Source organism: Panthera pardus, unplaced genomic scaffold (genome assembly GCF_024362965.1).
Source record: "Panthera pardus isolate Hobbes unplaced genomic scaffold, ASM2436296v1 HiC_scaffold_2, whole genome shotgun sequence".
NCBI classification, from domain to species: domain Eukaryota; kingdom Metazoa; phylum Chordata; class Mammalia; order Carnivora; family Felidae; genus Panthera; species Panthera pardus.
The window spans coordinates 131,990,855-132,009,823 of record NW_026526765.1 but is presented as its reverse complement, the minus strand read 5'-3'; the positions used below and the strand labels follow the sequence as shown (position 1 = coordinate 132,009,823).

The following is an 18,969-nucleotide window of genomic DNA, read 5'->3' as shown; positions in this document are numbered from 1 at the left end:
TTCTTTGGAATACACAGAATGCTGTATCTCTCTTGTGACAGTTGGCAATGACCGTGACAATAGCTACAAATCGAATGATAATTTATGAATCAATTGGGTTTGGGGCCCTCTACCTTGAGGTGTCTAATAGTTACATGATTCATATTTACAGTAATCCTATCAGGAAGGTGTTACTACACCCATTTTGTTGACCAAGAAGTTGTGTAATTTCCCTGAGGCCGTCAAGGAAGCAAGCTTGGAATCAAATCCAGGTCTCCCTGATTTGAAAGCTAATACTCTTCATGGAAGTGGTTTGAAGACTGAGCTCTGCAGAACTCTGAAGTTTTGAAGTGTCATTTCAGAAATGGCCATGTTTCAGGTTTTGGAGTGAAGGGAAATGAAGGGAGTGTGAAGCTAGAAGGTGAGCTCCAGGCTCTTCTAACTTGGTTGTCGTCCGCTCCATTGTTCTCTGTTTAATAGCATGTCATTTTCAAAGAATATTTGGTTTGAAAGGTGTCCCAGGTGGAATAAAAAAGTTTTATTGGAACGCCTGGAACTTTGACTTCCAGCCATCATGAAATGGGAACTACAACATCAGGCAAACTATGTGAAATAATGGTTTTTCAGGCATTGGACAAAGGGTAGCGTGTGGCAGTAATCCCTGAGAGAAAAGAAACCAATGAGCAATCTGTGTGTATGTCCCAGTTTGCAGCCTGAGAGAGGAAAAAATAGAGCCCAATATTCTTACTGAATTAAAGAGACAAGGTTGGGATTTGAGAGAAGCTGAGGAAACCAGAATTTGCTGAAGTACCAGAGAGGGAGCAGTGCATTTAGGGAGGCCTCATAATGTGCAGAAGGTTCTTCTGGAGTCTTTGGTTGTGGGACATTCTACTCTCCCACCCCAGAACACACATTATTTTTCCAGTGCACACAGGCTATATTTCAATGTAATACCTTATTCTTGGCCATAAAGTAATTCACTGTGAAGTTAAGGGCAGTGAAATAATGCAAAGTAAGTTTTCTTAGTCCAACAAAACTCAAATAGAAATCAATAAGGGAAAGGTCTTTGAAAAATCCTCAAATATTTGGAAATGAAACAATACACTTTTAGGTAACATAGGGGTCAAGGAATAATTTGCAAATTAGAAATTATTGGGAGGTGAATGAAAATGGAATACAACATATCATGATTTGTGGAATGCAGTGAAAGTGGTGCATAGAGGAAATATTTGCATCATGTACACAGAAAAAAAAAATCTCAAATCAATGATCTAGGTATATTCTTGAAGAAATTAAAGGTAAAATAAGGTGAAATAAAAATAAGAGCTGACATCATTGAAGAAGAGACTGGAACAGTAAGAGGGAAAATTAATCAAATCAAAAGTCGGTGCATTAAAAAAATAAAAATAATTGATAAACCCCTATTTGTCAAGGAAAAAAGATTAAAACACAAATTTTTCCAGGCGTCTGGGTGGTTCAGTCAGTTAAGTGTTCGACTCTTAATTTTGGTTCAGGTCATGATCTCAGGGTTTGTGAGTTCGAGCCCCACATCAGTCTCCATGCTGACAGCACGGAGCCTGCTTGGGATTCTCTCTCTCCTCCCCAGCTTGTGTTCTCATTCTCTCTCTCAAAAGAAGTAAATAAACATAAAAAAAAATACAAATTTTTCTTCCCAGAAGAAAGATTAGTAAATCTGAACAGCATTATTTCTAATGAGAAATTGCATTTGTAGTTAAAAACTCTACCGAGGCAAAATCGGCTCACCTCATGATTTCTATCCAATATTTAAGAGGCTTCAATCATCCAGACACCCTTTTTAGGAGTCAATTTGAATTTTCCCCTCACCTTTTTTTGCTTTTCTGTTCCATGTACGTGGAATGGAAGATACTACATGTGGAGTATTTTGTTCCCTTTTTTTCTCCAGATGACGAGAGTCTGGTAGCTCTTTAGGTTCTTAATTCCCAAAGAGCACGAGGGATCCAAAAAAATTCCATCATATTATACATATATTTGCAAATTTTTGGTTAAGTGCTGCTCTAAACACTTGTTTACATTGCAACAGAACTTGGGAGAACGGAGAACTATTCTTGATGATACTCCATGATATCACTGTAATTGTCCAGTACCGTCTACATCATCCTCTCCCACTAATTACCAACCTTTTATTACGTTTCTGGAGGTCACACCATCACCATTTGCTGTGTACCCTGGCAAACTTTTCATCAGTTATTTTTGTGTTGAGATTTTCTAAATGAGTTTTTATAAAAACATTATCCTTTCAGGAAAATTCCATTCTTCCTTTATTAATTTTTTAATGTTTATTTATATTTGGGGCGGGAGGGGCAGAGAGAGAGGGAGATACAGAATCTGAAGCAGGTTCCAAGCTCTGAGCTGTCAGCATGGAGCCCAAGGCAGGTGTCAAACTCAGGAGTGGTAAGATCATTTTTGAGCCAAAGTTGGATGCTTAACCGACTGAGCCATCCAGCGTCCCAGGAAAATTCCATTCTTAGGATTTTCTTTGAGTGTGTACATAGGGCCATAGGTAAATAACATTTATGGTATTTTCATACACTTAGATTGGCTTATATAATATAAATGGGATTACATAGTCTATGTCTTCTCTAAATTTTTACTTATTAATTGAGTGGTAAGAGATTTTTATTCAATTGGGATAGTAATATTTTATTAGTTATATACATTACAAATCTCTTCCTGAAGTTTATAGCATTGAGATCATTTTATGCCATGTATGTAAATCTTTTTTTAAACAACTATATAACATTCCATAATATGAGAGGCCAATTGTTTTAACTGCTAATATAATTTCTTAGTTAAGAGCTCTATCATCTATTATCTTTTACTTTGGATAAGATATTTAATCCCTCTGACATTCTGCTTCATATTTAAAACAAGGAAAAATACTTCCTATTTTATATGGTTGTATTTGAGATTAGAGAATCATGCAAATAAATTACTTCCAGAGCAGGATTTTTCAACCTCACCACTAATGACATTTTGGGTAGGATTCTTGTTGTGGGGGGCTGTTTTGTGCATTGTAGGTTGCTTAATAGCATCTTTGGCCTCTACCCCCTAGATGCCCCGTCAGGAGAGGCAAAAATGTCTAGACATTGCCAGATTCTGCAATGTCCCTCCCTGGAGTGGGAGACACAAATACATCCACTGAGAAAATCACCATTGTAGAGAAGTGGTATCAAGTCTGCTTCATGAAGCTGGACATATACACAGCAAAGTTCTCTGGAATGATCTCTGCATGGACTGCTTTGTGGGTGGCTCTTGCTGCAATTGTGCCTGTTAGTAGCCATTAAGAAAGCTTCCCAGGCTTTTATGTTGGTGCCATTTTTGCACTGACACAAATAACAATGATTTCACAATACCACAATCGGTTACATAGATCATTGTGTACCTATATGAGCATATCTACCAGAGATATTCCTAGAGATGTTATCTTTGAGGGGGGAGGCAACACAGGGCTTGCAGTATTGAAATTTTGATACATTCTGCTAAATCATCTTCCAAAAATGCTAGACCAGTTTACACTGTCATCTATTGTACCTAAAAACACCCTTTTCGCCTAAATGTCCATCAACTGATGAATGGATAAAGAAATTGTGGTTTATATACACAATGGAGTACTATGTGGCAATGAGAAAGAATGAAATGTGGCCATCTGTAGCAATGTGGATGGAACTGGAGAGTGTGATGCTAAGTGAAATAAGCCATACAGAGAAAGACAGATACCACATGTTTTCACTCTTAGGTGGATCCTGAGAAACTTAACAGAAGTCCATTGGCGGGGGGGGGGGGGGGGGGGGGGGCGGGGGAAAGAGGTTAGAGAGGGAGAGAGCCAAAGCATAAGAGACTCTTAAAAACTGAGAACAAACTGCGGGTTGATGGGGGGAGGGAGGTTGATGAGGTGATGGGCATTGAAGAGGGCATCTTTTGGAATGAGCACTGGGTGTCATATGGAAACTAATTTGACAATAAATTTCATATAATAAAAAAATAAAATAAATTCAAATAAAGTAAAATTGAATAAAAAAAAAAAGAGCACCCTTTTCCTTATATCCTCATCCATAGTGAATATTAACATTCTCTTTATATGAAAGCATACTTTATGAATTTTTAATGTTTTTTTCCCTAACTTACCTTACGTGGTTTACATGCACATAATCATTGCCCATTAATCTTTTTGTCATTAAAAGCTACACCTAAGTCTCCAATTACACAACCATTCAAGGGAACAGAAAAGCACAGAGATTAAATACAGCTAATACCCAGGTTTCATGAATGTTAAAATTTTGCCATTGTTGCCTAAGACTTTTGACATTTTTCACGTAGTATTGAACCCCTCACGGTACTCTTCCACAACCATTTTCTTTTCGAGGTCCTCAGATGTAACCACTGTTTTCAAATTTGTATACATATTTTCCATCCATACTTTAATAATTGTATTAAGTAGCTATACATCCGTAAAAATGTATAATAGCATTGTTTTCTATTATAAAAATTTGCAAAAAATGGAATGATACTGCACACATCTTTCTAGAACTTAGCTTTTTATAATCGTATTTATACGTGTTTAAGGTACGTAGTAATACGTAAAAACACGTATTTATATTGTATTTTTGAGTTTTTTCATTTAATTTTTCAAAAATCTGGAATGCTTCATGAGTTTGCGTGTTAGCCTTGTGCCAGTCTTCTCTGTGTTGATCCAATTTTAGCGTGTATGCTGCTGAAGCGAGCACGTCTTGTCCACCCTTCAAACTGTAATGTTTGTCTGTATACAGTATAGTTTATCCATTCTCCAATTGATAAATATTCATTCGCCTCCCCCTCCCCTTTTGTTTTTATATTTTGGAGTTATAAGCACTAAATAATGATCATCTTTTCGTGAGTTTGGTGTGCACATGTGTGAGAATTTCTCTTGAGTGTGTACCTATCGGTAATATGTTGGCTTAGAAGATACACATCTTCATGTTTATTATATATTATCAAATTGTTCTTCATGGTGATTATAATACTTCTTCCTCTTGCCAGCTGTGTATTTTCCCACATCCATAGCAACAAACTCCTGGTATTGTCAGACTGTTATTTTTTCTTCTAATATTTACTCACATTTGGTAATTGGTAGAACAAATAGAAAAATTTGTTTTTAAAAATGGGAAAACTAAGAAATGCCACAACCCACTTTTTTTAACTGGCACTTGTGAAAATTTTATATTTAATACACATAGAACAGTAATCAAGCTAGATCATAAGTGAGGCTGTTAAAGTCTTCTCAGCAAATTTCAAATAACTGAAAACTTAATTGATGTGTTCTCTGGCAGCAGTGGAATTAATGGAAATCAGATACAAAATAATATCTCAAAATTAGTATAAAATTGTAAGTAAGACAGTACATTACCAAATAATGCATAGATCAAAGAAAAACTCACAAGGGAACTTAAAAAATATTTTGAAATGAATGAAAATGAGAATACCATATCAAAATATATGGGATACAGCTAGGTAGTACTTCTGGGAAAAGTTCTATCATTAAATACTCATGTCAGGAAATAAGATAGGAAAAGAAGAGCAAATTAAAACCAAAATGCATAGAAGAAAGGAAATAATATATTTAAGAACAGAAATCATTGAAGTTAAATAAAGCAGAAAAAGTGGAGAAAAAATTTCTGGAAAGAACAATAGAATTGCTATCGATCAAAGTAAAAGAAAATGCAAATTATCAATATTAGGAATAAAAGGGAGACTCTCAAAAGTTTCTTTGGAATTAAAATTATGATTATAATAAGGAAATATTATAAACCACTTCATGTCAAGAAAATTTACAACATTACATGAAAGGGGCAAATCTTTGGAAGATACATATTAACAAACTGACTTAAAAAACAATGCAGAACCAGGGTGCCTGAGTGGCTCAGTCAGTTGAGCATCCAACTTTAGCTCAGGTCATGGTCTGTCAGTTCATGAGTTCAAGCCCCATGTTGGGCTCTGGTCTGACAGCTTAGAGCCTGGAGCCTGCTTCAGATTCTGTGTCTCCCTCTTTCTGTCCCCTCCACCACTCACGCTCTGTCTCTGTCTCTCTCTCTCTCAAAAAAAATAAACACTAAAAAAATTAAAAAACAAAACAAAACAGTGAAGAACCTCTGTGAGGCCCTAAATATAGTTTAATTGAACTTGTAGTTAAAATTTTTCCCGCAAAGAAAATTCCAGGTCCAAAGGCTTTCATTAGTTAATGTCATCAACCATCTAAAGATGAAATACTACAGATTATTTCAAGTAATTTGAAGGGACACAGCACTTACTGATACTTTTATGGGGCCAGCATTATCCGATATCAAAAACAGATAAAGATAATGTAAAGAAAAAAACCTACTGTGGAATCCAACAGAAACATAGACAGTAAAATTCTTACCAAATATGAACAGATCAAAGCCAGCAATATATGAAAGGATAATACGTCATGACCAGAAAGAGTTTATCCCAAGAATGCAAGGATAGCTTAACCTTAAAAATATCTATCAGTGTCATTTACTGTATGAAACAAATGAAAGAGAAAAACTATACAATAATGCCAGTAAATGCAGAAAAATAATTTAGCAAAATTCAACATTAATTTATGGTAAAAGTGCTCAGCAAGCTAAGACTAAATTGTACCTACCAAAAGCACTTAATGCACATCTACAAAAAAACCCCAAAAAACAAAACCCATGGTTGACATTATTTTTAAACGTAGAAGACTGTATATTATCAGCGATAACACAGGAATGCCCATTTTGACCGCTTCTTTTTAAGATTGCACTGGAGATCTTAACCAGTACTATAAGCAAAAGTAAATAAACTAAAAAATTAAAGACATGTGGATAGAACAGGAAAAGGTAGAATTGTCTTTATTTGTAGACAATGTGATCCCATACGTGGAAAATGCTATGAAGCTGTGCAATACCTACTCAAACTAAAAAGTGAGTCTAGAAGGGTCACAAAATGTAATGCCAATTTACAATAAATGAGTGTGTGTGTGTGTGTGTGTGTGTGTGTGTGTGTGTGAGAGAGAGAGAGAGAGAGAGAGAGAGAGAGAGAGAGAGAGAGAGAGAGAAAGGGAAGGAGGGAGGGAGGAGGGAGGAAAGGAAGCAAGGAGGGAGAAGAAGATATCATTTCTTTTCTCCTTTGCCTCTAGCATTGTCTTGCTCACCCCTGTCAGGTCCAAATATTATTTAGCTTACTACACATGCAACTTGAATGCGATAGTCTTTCCCATATAGTCATTACTGATCAGAATAAAGTTGAGGCAACTACAACTTCTTTCTTAGATGTCTATACAACCTCTGCTTGATCGTTTTCTTTTTTCAGAGGTATAGTTGGGCCCTGCCAACCTGCAGAGAAAAATTTGAGTCAGGATTTCCAAAGCTAGATGGTACTTTTTCAACATACGATGTTATTTATTACATAAATAAAAGTGTATTTCAACAATAAAGTTAGTCTTACCATTTTAAAGTTCTATAAAATTGCTTAAAAACTCACTCTGTAGTAGGTAAGTATTAAGTATTTCTATTTTATGGCCTTTGAGGTCTGCTTTTAAGACTAAAAGTCTGTCTTATAGTAACTGTGTGTGTGTGTGTGTATATATATATATATATATATATATACACATATATATACAGTTTATAATAACATAGGACAGATCCAGCTCACCATCTTGCATAGTGTCTTGATCCAGTTGTAAATGGACAGATTTCTATTCAGGGATCATAATATATATATATATATATATATATATATATATATATATATATATATGTGTGTGTGTGTGTGTGTGTGTGTGTGTATGTGTGTGTGTGTATATATATATAACATATAAACATATATCATACAATTAGCATATATATTAACTAATATAACTGAATTTTAAAGTTTTGCATTTTTCTTCTTTTTATGTATGTGGAATAATAAATACGTTTATCCCTTCTCTTGGTACTTGTACTGAATTCCAGACGTTTTCTAGATGAACTTATTCAGTTTGAAATAATTAATCTCAGTTTGTCTGCAAGGGTGGTCTGCGTTCTTACTAATTAAGAGTGTAATTCATTAAACCATGTGTCTTTAGCTTTTTAAAGCAATTTACTCTGACATATACTGAGTTAAAACTGTAATTCATATGTATTCTTTGGGTAGTTGTTGAATCAAACCTGAAGGGATTCATACCCATATATGGATTTGAAGTCTACATGTTGGATAAGTTGAATAAATAATAAGTCACAGATAAATTGCAAGACGAAAAGAAAGCATGAGGCAATGTTGTAACTCTGTATTGTGTGGGTGGTGTGATTTTCAGGCCGCTGGTTTTATTTACTTTCTGTTAGAGATCCTTTTAACAGGCCTAGCAAAGGAAATATACCAGGCTTTTATGTTGAATTGAAAATCGTAATTATCTAGAGATAAAGTACTTGAGACTCTGTAAGGTAGAGCACAGGAATAGTTCACTTTCTATAGAGATTTATAGTTGGGTGAAGTGCTTTCATGTATATCCTTTCATTTAATGGACAGGAAATGGTTATTTGTAAGATAGAAGAGAGTTGCTTCAATTTCACTCTTAATGTTGCCTTTGTCCTGGCTAAGCTTTGTACAGACACTCACACCCATTTTTATCTGCCAGACATCAGCCCAGCAACTAAGGCTGAAAAGTGAACCAAGTTTGGCATGAGTGTTCTTTAAATCAATGAGTGGCGTTGAAGTGGCGTTAATCCAGAGTATAGAATACATTCAAAAATGTTACAAAGCCTCCGTAGTAGTCCTTAGTAGTCCGTGAAGATCAGGCTCTTAATGTTACAATTGAGACTGTTTAGCTTCATTTCATAGTTTTGGTTTACTACCCAAATCGGTAGATAATTCTGATGTCATTATCACTTAAGGGCTAGCATGTATTGAGTGCCTATTATGAAAAGTCAAGTGCAATTTATACGCTTAAATAGAGCAATTGGTGGGTCTTCTCATCTGAAAACTTATTACTAGAAGAAAAAGAAAAGGTGGTGTGGCAGAAGGGAGAGGAAACTGCGTCTTGAATTCTCTTTTCTGTACTGTTCCTTGGGTTCATCTCTCTCTGATTGGAAAGGTGTTAGTCTATAAGGTCCTGTTGGTAACCAAGGTGATCTTATCTCAGTAGCATGTGGTGGGACGCTCAATGAAGTCACTGTGAAGAAGCCCATTTCCAAACCTACTGGCGTATGGCAGCTTCAGTTTTCAAACGGAACTGCAAGGCACTTAAGCTTTACTTTTTTTTTTTTTTAATTCAGTGATCCCAAAGCTTCCATTTTATCTTTTATGAGATTTTTTTCAGGACCATTGGCTCATAGTGCTCTGGATGGATAAACAGTTCAGTTGTAATTCCCTGAGACTGTTTTCATATCTTCTAGGAAGCATATTTTGAGTTATGCAGATGCCTTGAAAGCGTCCACCTTCTGTGATGGGGGGCTCTGGTACTATTATTTAGAATAGTTCATAGTGTTTGTTTTGAACATTGCAGTTGGTGAGAATTTTTTACAGGTTAAATTGGCAATTTCTCAGGAGCCATGATCAACAGATCTCAGTACTTTTTCTCTAACAATGAGAAAAATAAGAACCAGTGAAGTTATATTAATTGCTTAAGCTGACACAGGTTCCATCTGATGGAGTAGATACGGAGTTTGGCCTTTCAGTCCACATCTTCTGCTTTTTCCTTTACGATTAAGGTTTGTTCTAGATAGGTTGAATTATATAAAATTGTCAATACATGAATGTTTGATGTACAATAAAAAGCAATTTCATATGCTACAACTTAAAAAATATCCCAAACACCAAAAATCTCCATTTAGGAAAAGTTCATTTCACACGCAGCTAAAACAATAATTGTTTTGAAAGCCTAATACTTAGTTTGCAGGGGAAAAAAAAAACCTAAGTCGTTACTAATTGCAATGGAATGCAAGAGCAAACACACTAGCTTATGGAGCTCCTTGGCTCCTTTACATTAAGGACTCAGGAGGCAGGCTGCGGTGTTTGAATCCAAGCTCCCCTATTACAATCCTACTGTGTGACCTTACATAACCACTCAGTGCTTCTGTATCTTCACTTTTTTTTTTAATGTTTATTTTTGAGACAGAGGGAGAGTGCAAGTAGGGGAGGGGCAGAGAGCAGAGAGAGGGATACAGAGGATCCAAAGTGGGCTCTGTGCTGATAGCAGTGAGCCCGATGTGGGGCTCAAACTCACGAACCATCAGATTACATGAGAATCTGAGCCAAAGTTGGGCGCGTAATCGACTGAGCTACTCAGGCGCCCTGTATCTTCACTTTTTAAGATTCAGTAAGTTACTTGAATGCCTCACTGTAAGGGCTTTAAATGTGTTTATGAAGTGAGATGGAAATGAGGAATGGAAAATATTTTGGTCAATGCATTGAATAGTCATCTAGACTTTTTAAAATGCTACCTATTAGATATTTTTTAATTAATTAAATAAAGGAGGAATATTAAGTTAGGTAACATAAGAAGTAGTATACCCATGTGCTATTTGTTATCAATTTGTTTAAACACATCTGAAAGAAAACGTATACACCTACCCCTTGCATTCCAGGAAGTGTCTGTTGGTTGATTGAGCAGTTAAATGAAGTTTCTCACTAACATTCTTCCCCCCAAATTCCTTTCAAATTTTTAGTGCTAAAGTGGCCTCTAGGATCTGATTTCCAAAAGGGCTCTGACACTTCCCCATTCAAGTACAAATAAATGACACAGTGACTTCCCACGGCCAAGTGATCAAAGTAACTATAATGTACACACCCGCGGAGATGATGGGTTGATTTGCTTGTTTTCCGGTAACCTTCAATTTCCTATATGGCCTTCAAAAATTTCAGAAGAATGTGTAAGAAGCAGAAATGAAAAGAGAATGTGCATGGCTAGCCTTTTAGGGACTGTACTAAGTACTTTACAAGCTAAGAATAAATTTGTAATATTGAGTGAAAGGCACACAATTGAATCTGTGTGCTCAAATTTGTATGTTGAATGAAAAGTGCTCAAATTCCTCTATTGAGTCTACCAAATAAAAATAATTATTTAAAATAATTTATTTCTGGTTTGTGAAAGATAAAATAAATACTGGCCACATGGAATTGAGGTCTCGGTAGGTAATGAGATAAGAAAATCCATAACCCTTCCAGTAAATCCGTGCATTCTGATGTGTCATTTCATCCCAGGTTACTGAGAGAATTCAGAGTCAACATTGAACCACTATGATTGTCTTTTAAAAACATGTATTTTATAGCCATCTTATTCTTTTAGATTGACTCACATGGAGGTCATGCACGTTGTTGTCTAATTATGAGAAGCAATTTTTTTAAAACATTAAAAATTTTCTTTAATGTTTATTTATTTTTGAGAGAGAGAGAGACAGCATGAATAGGGGAGGAACAGAGAGAGAGGGAGACTCACAATCCAAAGCAGGCTCCAGGCTCTGAGCTGTCAGCATAGAGCCTGACCCAGGGCTTGAACCCACGAATCACAAGATCATGACCTGAGCCAAAGTCGGACGCTTAACCGACTGAGCCACCCAGGTGCCCCCACTTTTCTTAAAAAATTTAAAAAATTTTTCATGTTTATTTATTTTTGAGAGAGAGGCAAACGGAGCATGAGTGGGGGAGAAACAGAGGGAGAGGGAGAATCTAAAGCAGGCTCCAAACTCCACGCTGTCAGCACGGAGCCCGATGAGAAGCAATTTCCACTGCCAGTCTTGAACTTGACCTCTCCCTTCTGCACATGTGCAGGTATTTCTTTTTGGTGAAACTCCCAAGACACTGAATATGTACATTTTCATTTGAGAAATAGTGCAGAATTGCTCTCCCAAGTGTTCATAGCAATTAATCTACCACCAGCGCTGTTTCAGAGTATTTGTTATTCCAGTAACCTCTCAGCCCTTGATATGCTCTAGTTTTACATTTGACTTTCATGTAACAGTGCACTCATGCCTGTTTGTTGGAATTTTGAAAATTAATAACCATGGTTCCATACCTCTTTCTCTTTTTGTTTATCTTCAGTGTAAAATATATATACCATTTACTCATTTAGGTGTTAGGGTCTTTATGATTGTCATTTACAGAATCATTTTGATGCAGTCATATTTATTCCAAATGTTTTCTCAATCCAAAATGTTTTGCATTTCAAAGTTTTCAGAGTTTTGGATAGCATTTGTTTTCTTTTAAATGAGATATTGTGCAGTAATTTTTAAAAAGTAACTCATTAATCATTTCGGATATGGATATTTAGGTAGATTTCTAACTATTTAAATGAAGGTATCTTAAGAATACTAATATAAAACAAGGAGCGCCTGGGTGGCTCAGTTGGTTGAGCGTCTGACTTCATCTCAGGTCATGATCTCGCTGTTGGTGAGTTTGAGCCCTGAGTCGGGCTCTGTGCTGACAGCTCAGAGCCTGGAGCCTGCTTCAGATTCTCTGTCATCCTCTCTCTCTGCCCCTCTTCTGCTTGTTCTCTCTCTCTCTCTCTCTCTCTCTCTCTGTCTCTCTCTCTCTCTGTCAAAAATAAATAAACTTTTAAAAAATAAAAAGAATACTAATATCAAACAAGAAAGAGATTTCTAGGAAACGTCATTCTGTCTTTGCCTCAGCCTATTCAGTAATTTTCCTTCACAATTTGCAAGTGCTAAGAATCTTTAAGTACTTGCTTATTAACATTATCTTACTTTGCCCTCAGCAGCATTGGAAATAGCCCCCCATGCTGTCTCTCCCTCTCAATACATGTTTTTATCACTTGCCATCCAGGACCCTATACCTCCCTGACTGTTCCTTCTTGGACCGCTTCATTGATCATCATTCTTCTCTGCATCTTCCTAACAGATATGACCTAGTGTTCAGTCATGGGTCTTCTTTTCTGGTCTGTGTGCACTTAATCCGGGATCTTACCCAGTCTCATAGCTTAAATGCCAACTATATGCCAGTGATTCCAAAATAGGTAATTCTAATTTAGACCTCTCTGTTGAGCTCCAAGTTCAGCTATGTACTTGATATTTCAACATGAGGTCTAGTAGATAATATCAAACTTAACATCTTTCAAACTGAAGTGATCATCTCTCCCACTCCAACACCAAACTCTCCTCTTCTCACGTTATTCTTTTAAATCTTTGTTTAGTGTTTTATTTATTTTTTAAGAGAGAGACAGAGTCTGAGCGGGGAAAGGGCAGAGAGAGATGGAGACAGAATCCAAAGCAGACTCCGGGCTCTGAGCTGTCAGCACAGAGCCCGATGCTGGTCTAGAACCCACAAACTGCAAGATTATGACCTGAGCCCAAGTCGGACGCTTATCTGACTGAGCCACCCAGGTGCCCCTCCTCACATTATTTTTCATCCTATTGATGGTCATTTGGCAAGGGCCAAAAATCAGATTGTGGTCCTGAATTCCTTTCTTTCTTTCAGAGTGCACATTCAAACATTGTAAGCTCTTCCTTCTACTTGAGATGCTAATAACCTCTCATCATGTCATGTCGCCTTTCTCCATCTGTAGTCTATCCTCAGTATAGCCACCAGAGTGAACCTTTTAAATAGGTCCAAGCTTACTAATTGTGGTACTTGTAAAGACCATATATAGGTAGTGAAAATTTAAAATGTGAATGTAGGGTTGCCTGGGTGGCTCATTCGGTTAAGGGTCCAACTTTGGCTCAAGTCATGATGTCGTGGTTCATAGGTTCGAGCCCCATGTCGGGCTCTGTGCTGATAGCTCACAGCCTGGAGCCTACTTCAGATTCTGTGTCTCCCTTCTCTGTCCTTCCCCCCACTCATTCTCTCCCTCTCTCAAAAAAATAAACATTAAAAAAATAAAACAGGAATGCAAAAGATACACACATCTTCAGTGTAGTAGTTATCTCTTAGCAATAAGAGAAGGGATTTGGTTTTGGGAAGGTGTGTAGGTCCATTTCAACTGAATCAAGAAAATTGTTATATTTTGGGGAGCCTGGATGGCTCAGTTGGTTAAGCGTCTGACTTCGGCTCAGGTCATGATCTTGTGGTTTGTGGGTTTGAGCCCCACGTCGGCTCTGTGCTGACAGCTCAGAGCCTGGAGCCTGCTTCAGGTTCTGGGTCTCCCTCTCTCTGACCCTCCCCGACTCATTCTCTCTCTCTTTCTCTCTGTCTCAAAAATAAACATTAAAAAAAATAAATTGTTATATTAAAAAAATTATCTGTAGTACATATGTGTTAACATTTGTTAAATACTGGGAATGGATTCCTGGACACTCTATTATCCTATATATTTCTGAAAGTTTGAGGTATTTCATAGTAAAGAATGATTAATAATAAATAAAAAACGCCTCCCCTCTTGTTTTCCTAAACCAGTCTGTAGCAGGTTCTTAATGTGTTACTTTTCTTATAGTCTGTTATTTCAACTCATCCTATATGCTAGACATTTTTTATTGAACATTCACTTCTGTACTTAAAAGTCATAGAAAAATCAAACATAAGAATGACATTTGTCAACTAGAGAGCCTCCAAGTAAAATGAAAAGATCAAGACAGATTTCATATCACAGATGGTTATGGTAACTGGACACATAGAGAGAGGCCATGAGTGTATTTGTCATATATTTGAAAGGGGATAGATGCTTAGGGTGTAGAATCAGGACTCATGATTTCTGAACCTTTTATGAAAATATTTCTGAGACTTACTCCTGTCCATTGGAGGCCTGGATTGCTTCAGAGCAGTGACTGCTCTGTTAGTGACTGAAATGCATAAGCAGAATATTAAATATTTATCAAAGGTGTTGATGGATGATTTCTTCTGTGGGTGGAATTTGGAACAAAATGACCTCTGATTTCTGGTTTGGATATGCTCTTGTTTATAAATGTCTTTTTTAAGACGTGATGCATGGACATAATCTTCCTGATGTGGCTTGGTATATGCAGAGTGCATTGGATTTCCTGTTTCATACCATACCTTTTCAGCTCTATAGATGTATGACCTCTTAAAGTAACCTCTTTTAAGTCAGCCTGATAATTACAGTAGCTTTTTGAGCCTGTGTTCTCACTGATAGGACTAAAGAGTGGGTAGGGAAAGGTGGGGAGGAAAGACACTCAAATGTTTTCTTTTAGCATTGCTGAGTCCCAGATTGGCATTCGGGCATCTTGAGGGTAAGAAACAGCCATGTAAAGAAGAACATTTTTGGTACAAGATTTATTTTTCCCTGTGGGAGGGTAAAACACCAATATAATTTCTTAGATATTACTTCATGCCATTCAAAATGGGAGTGGGAGAGAATATTTGATTTTCCTGTGGATCCTAAATGGAAAAATAATAACACACTTTGCTGATGTGCATGCAAATGAGAAGGATGACTTAAAATCAGAAGGACAACTTGATGTGTGATGGGGTTGCATCCTGATAAACCCTTCATAAATTGAAAACGTCATGAGTCAAAAATGCATTTAGTACACTTAACCTCCCGAACATCATCATTTAAGCTAGCCTACCTTAAATATGTTCAGAACACCTCCACTTGGGAAAATAAATAAATAAATACATACATACATACATACATACATACATAATAAAATAAAATAAAAATAAAAAAATCTAATACAAAGTTTGTATTTTGTAATATTATGTTGATTCTCTCATGTGATTTATTAAATAGTGTACTAAAAGTGAAAAACAGAATGGTTCTGTGGGTGCAGAATGGTTGTAGGCACGTTGGTTGTTTACCCTTGGGATGGCGTGGCTGACGGGTCCCTGTGGTTCCTCGTGCTGTCTGGCCTCACTGGAGAGCGTCATATGCATGTCGCCAGCCCAGGAAAAGATCCAAATTCAGAACGTGGGGTATGGTTTCTCCTGAACGCTCCTTACTTCTGCACCATCGTCAAGCTGTATAATCCTAAATCGAACCGTTGTAATTTGGAGACTGTGTGTCTTATCAAAGATACTTAAGACTGTCTGTTTGAAAACGTTCAGTACGCTGCTGTATTTCCTTCATCTGGCACATTAGCTGATGCATCGTATGCACTCAGTAAATGTCAAATACATTCATTATTTTATTTATTTGACCTTTAGTTGAATCCGGAAGAGAAGTTGCAGCACATTTTCCATGTCTGTGAGTACCATTGGAGGGCCCTTGAGTAGTTTGCTCCACTCATCTTGTTTCCATGGTAAACTGAATTCGCATCCACTCCCTGGGGGTATGTAGGAGGTTGGCAACATCTCCGTTAATTGTGAGGTCACCAGTAAGACCTGGCAGTGATGAGTGCTTCCCCACATCACAGCTGTGCAGCTTCCTCAGTGGTCTCATTCGGTCGCGCTTGAAGCACATAACTGGGCTGGAATCGCATGAGATAAGTGAGGGCTCATCACCATGGTGAGTGGGTCTGCACAATCACCAAGTGACTAACCCTTTAACAACTAGGTGTACCACTGACTATACGCGCCAGCTCATTAAGTGCTAGGGTGAGCCGCAAGCTGGAAGCCAACTTCAAAAACCTCCATAGGGCAAGCAGAGTTAGTTAACAAACTCAAATTCTCCTCATGACTCAACAAAATGAAACATGTAAAATTCTCTTATTTGCTACAAAACAAAAGTCATGTTGTTAGGCTTTGGGGGAACCCTGACTGATGTAGGCAGGGGAGTGTTTTTCCACTTGGTTTTTGCTGTTGAATTTAAAAGAAACATGAGCACATGTGTTTGACCATCTTGTGTAGAACTCCTACATTTTCAACCTGAGCAGTGTGGGTGAGGGCAGTAGTTTCTTTGGAGTGAACTGAACGAGAGCTTATTCCTGTCTTTTTTCTTTTTTTTTAATGTTTGTTTATTTTTGGGAGAGAGAGAGACAGAGCATGAGTGGGGTAGCTGAATGGGGAGAAGGAGACACAGAAACTGAAGCAAGCTCCAGGCTCTCAGCTGTCACTCACCAACTGTGTTGGACGCTTAACCCACTGAGCCACCCAGGCTTTTTTCTTTTGAAGCCACTTCTAGAAAGGGTTAATTCTTATTTCAAAAAATCGACAAGCTTCTACTTTTCTTCTAAGCTCACTGGCCCTTCCTCTTCAGTCTCCTTTGCTGATTCCTTCTCTCTTTCCCAGTGTTAGGGTCCTTTGGGTTTGGTTTTAGGCTCTCTTTTGCCCTTTCTCTATACTCCCTTTCTGGGTAACATCACTCCTCCCTATGGATTGAAAGATTATCTTTATGTTGATAGCTCTCAGACATATGTCTCCAGCTCAAAACTGTGCACTAAACTCCATACTCCAACTGTCTACTTGATTTCTCTACTTGGATGTGTCACAGATGTATCACATCTAATAAGATCCCATCAGAAACTTGGAATCTCTGCTCCTAAAATCTGTTTTAGCCTTAGTACTTACATTTACATGTCAATTACAGACCTGTATCTCCCATTCTGGATTACTTAAGCCAGAAACTCTGAAGTCATCCTTAGTTCCCTGTGTTATTGTCCCTCCATATCCCAACATCTAAACCGTTAACACATTTGAGTGGTTGCCCTCCGGTTTGTATGAGTATCTAAAATTCATCTCAAATGTATTTACTTTTCTGCACATTCTTAGTTCAGCCACCGTGTGTTGCTTTTTTGCTCTAGTCACCATAGGCTTGTGCTTGAACTGTGATAGCTGATTTTAACTGGTCTTCCTGATTCTACTAATTGTGATAACTGATTTTAACTGGGCTTCCTGATTCTACTCTTGTCACCCTATGATTTGTTTTCTTTTTTTTATTAAATTTTTTTTGTTTATTTATTTTAGAGAGAGAGAGACAGAATGCGAACAAGGGAGGGGCAGAGAGAGAGAGGGAGGCACAGATATGAAGCAGGCTTGAACGGGGCTCGAACTCACGGACCGCAAGATCATGACCTGAGCCAAAGTCAGATGCTTAACCGACTGAGTCACCCAGGCGCCCTCTTATAATATGTTTTCTAAAAAAAGAACAGGAATGGCTTTCTTGAAAAATTTCTATCTAAACATGCCATCCACTGTCCCTTGCTTCCAATTACATTTCAAATAAAATCTAAATGTCTTATCATAGTCTTCAGAGCTCTCCATGAATTATGCCCTGACAACCCTCTGTTCTGCTTTTGTTGCTATCATTATTTGTCTGTGACTCCTGCCACTGCCTCAATCTCCCCGTCGATTCTTTAACGGTGGCCTGGCTCATCTCTAGGCCCTCCTCACTGATAGACTTTTCACTAATGCCACCATTATTTATTGCTTTAATTACAGCAGTGGCCTCCCCAGCAAGTGTTGAGCATTTCAACCTCTTTCAACATTCTTTTAGTACGTTCCTTGCCTCTTTATTGCTAAGTAATACTGTTACATTATTTATCCTTTGGTTTTCATTTTTAAAATATGTTTTACTGTGACATAAACATGGAGCACAAACATATGTTGTTATAAACAACAGTTAAAAAGTATATGCTTTTATAAACACCAAGTCAATCTATTGGACTCCTCTCATGTGTATTCCAGGGTCATAGTCTTCATGTATGATGGTATCTGCTGCTTTAAATACACCAGTCTTCTCTTGCTTACAGTCTTTTTCATACAGCTGGCTCCTCTGTGTCTTGTCTCCAATGTCTGCTCCTTAGAAAGGTCATAATGGGCCACTCTCTCTAGCAACTCAGTCTCTGCTTTATTTCTCTTAGATCTGTGTTTGTTTCTTCAATGCTACTTTTCACTGTTTCAATTTCTTAAGTACATTTGTCTGAATGCCTGATTTTTTCTGTCTTTCCCCCTAATGGATGAGGTCCATGAAGCCAGGGATTAAATCTCTTTTCAGTTTGAATCTTCAGTGCCTTGCATACTGTCATGGGACAGGTGTTCAGTAGGTACATTTACAACAAATACTAAATAATCATCAGGAAGATACAGTAGAACATAACAGCTTTTGGCCGGACTGATACATAAGTTTAGAAGTAGATTTAAAACTGAGTTTGCTCACTGTTTCTCAAC

At 37.4% G+C, this 18,969-nt stretch overlaps 1 protein-coding gene and 1 pseudogene across 5 annotated transcripts in view; one reads left to right on the top strand and one right to left on the bottom strand.

The window, feature by feature from the left end:
- Positions 1–18,969, top strand: part of ADAMTS19 (ADAM metallopeptidase with thrombospondin type 1 motif 19) — a 237,443-nt gene that overhangs the window by 18,770 nt on the left and 199,704 nt on the right. The gene's annotated exons all lie outside the window — the stretch shown is intronic.
- On the bottom strand, positions 4,650–4,745 carry LOC128778447 (U6 spliceosomal RNA; annotated as a pseudogene).